The sequence below is a fragment of the Hevea brasiliensis genome, chromosome 6, assembly GCF_030052815.1.
Source record: "Hevea brasiliensis isolate MT/VB/25A 57/8 chromosome 6, ASM3005281v1, whole genome shotgun sequence".
Lineage (NCBI taxonomy): Eukaryota > Viridiplantae > Streptophyta > Magnoliopsida > Malpighiales > Euphorbiaceae > Hevea > Hevea brasiliensis.
The window spans coordinates 28,786,015-28,788,553 of NC_079498.1; the positions used below are offsets into that span (position 1 = coordinate 28,786,015).

General features: G+C 40.9%; 1 non-coding gene across 1 annotated transcript; it reads left to right on the plus strand.

The window, feature by feature from the left end:
• The first annotated feature begins 1,773 nt into the window (after positions 1-1,773).
• LOC131181224 (small nucleolar RNA R71) lies at positions 1,774-1,880 on the plus strand. Its single transcript, XR_009149850.1, has one exon. It is a non-coding gene; the product is annotated as a small nucleolar RNA R71 (small nucleolar RNA).
• The last annotated feature ends 659 nt before the right edge of the window (positions 1,881-2,539 follow it).

The following is a 2,539-nucleotide window of genomic DNA, read 5'->3' on the forward strand; positions in this document are numbered from 1 at the left end:
CAGACTGCTATTTCTAAATTTTCATCATCCATCGTGTGGCTGTGCACAATACATGCTTTAAGAGGATCTTTAGGATGTGTCTTATGAAATTCCTCTTTAACTTGTTTGTCAATTATGTCAACCTTGAAGCATTCATTAGGTTCAAATTTGTGTTTCATTGTGTCAAACAAGTTAAACTCCACTTCTTCTTCTCCTACCTTAAGGGTTAGTCTCCCATTTTTTACGTCTATGATGGCTCTGACGGTTGCCAAGAATGGTCTTCCCAAGATGATAGGAATTTGAACATCTTCTTCCATCTCAAGGACAACAAAGTCTACTGAAATGAAGAATTTGCCCACTTTGATAGGGATGTTCTCATGTATGCCCCCCACAGGATATTTAACAGATCGATCAGCCAATTGCAATGAGATTGTCGTTGGCGTCAGTTCTCCGATCTCCAGCTTTTTGCATATTGATAGAGGCATTAAACTGACGCTTGCCCCAAAATAGCCGAGGGCCTTATCTATTTTCTTGTTACCAATGAGGCAGGGTATGGAGAAGCTTCCTGGATCTTTCAACTTTGGAGGCAGTTTGTTTTGCAATATGACACTACATTCCTTTGTTAGAGCTACTGTTTCATAGTCTTCCGGCTTTCTTTTCTTTAACAGAATTTCCTTAAGAAATTTGGCATAGGATGGCATCTGAGAAAGTGCTTCAGTGAAGGGGATGTTGATATAAAGTTTCTATAAAACTTCTAAAAACTTCTCAAACTGCTTGTCCAATTTGGCTTTCTGAAATCTCTGAGGAAAAGGTAGGGGAGGCTGGTATGGCTATGGTAATTTTTTTGTCTTCCCTGCTTCCTCTTCCTGATCTTTCTTAGCTTCTTCCTCCTTTTTCTCTGTTTGGCCTTTAGATTTTTCTATGGTTTCCTCTGTCAATTCTACCTCTGGTTGCACTAGAGTTCTCCCACTCCTCAGTGTAATTGCCTTGCAATGCTCCCTTGGGTTCATTTCTGGTTGGCTAGGCAGTTTGCCAGCAACCTTACTTGAAGAACTTGCTTGCTGAGTGATTTGATTCTCTAGCATCTTGTTATGAGGAGCAAGTTGGTCCATTCTGGAAGTCAACTGTTTAATCAATTCATTTTGTTGTTGTTGAGCTGCTAGGAATCCTTCCATCATGGTTTCCATGGTCATCTTCAATTCAGGTTGTTGAGGTTGGAGAGGTAGTGATGGTTGTGCAAAGTTTTGACCTCTGTTCTGAAATCCAGGGGGTGCTGGTGGTTTGTACCCGTGTTGTTTGTTTATTGGCTGGTTCTGCTGATTGGACCATGAGAAATTTGGGTGGTTCCTCCATCCAGGGTTGTAAGTATTTGAATATGGATTGTTAGGCTGCCTCTGGTTCAAGTTTCCTCTATTATTCACATAGCTCATCTGTTCTGTTGAAGGTTCATTGAAATTGCTGTATTCTGAACTCATGTATCCTCCTCCATAGCTGTCCTCATGTTGACTGTTTATACCAACTGCGTTGGCTTGCATTCTTTTGAGTCTCTTTGTGAGCTGATCAAATTGAGCATTTATCATACTTAGGGCGTCTACTTCCTGGACCCTTGCAGTTCTCCTTACATTTCCTCTTTCATTTGACCACTCACAATTATGGTATGCAACCCTTTCTAGAAGTTTAAGTGCTTGTGTCACTGTTTTCTCCATTAGATCACCTTTTGCAGCTGAATCAACTGTGCTCCTTGTAGAGGGTAGTAACCCATTTTAAAAATTTTGCACTAATAACCAATCCTCTATGCCATGGTGTGGACATTCCCTCTACAGGTCTTTATATCTTTCCCATGCGTCATAGAGTGATTCTCCCTCCTTTTGTCTGAAGGTGTTGAGCTTAAGCCTTAGTTTTGTAGTCTTTGCAGGTGGAAAATACCTTGCTAGAAAAGCTTGAGAGAGGTTTTCCCAAGTAGTGAACATTCTAGCCGGTTGAAAAAGTAACCACTTCCTTGCCCTGTCCCGAAGGGAGAATGAGAATGCTCTGAGTCTTATTGCTTGATCAGACACTCCATTCCTCTTGAATGTGTCACATAGGGCAAGAAAGCACTAGAGGTGATAGTGTGGGTCTTCTATTGGTGAACCTGCAAACTTGGTTTGTTGAATCATTTGGAGCCATGCTGGTTTTAATTCAAAGTTGTTGGCTTCCATTGTGGGTCTAGTGACACTGGGCTGAAATCCTTGGACAGATAGAGCTCCATAATCTCTCAAGAGTCTTGGTCTGTCATTATTATCGGCCATGGTTGGAATTTCAGGATCTCCTTGACCGTGCTCTTGATGTTTCCTTTCCCTTCTGATGGCTCTCAGAGTTCTGTCTATCTCCAAATCACAGTCCAAAATTTCTTCTTCTGGCCTTGTTCTGGTCATATACCAGATCGAGTACCTGAGAGAAAAGAAGAGAAATACAACTAGTAAAATAAAATTAGATAATAAATATAATTACTTAAATCAACTAAATTGCCTATCGTTTGATATTACTAAAGCCAAAAATCCCCGGCAACGGCGCCAAAAAC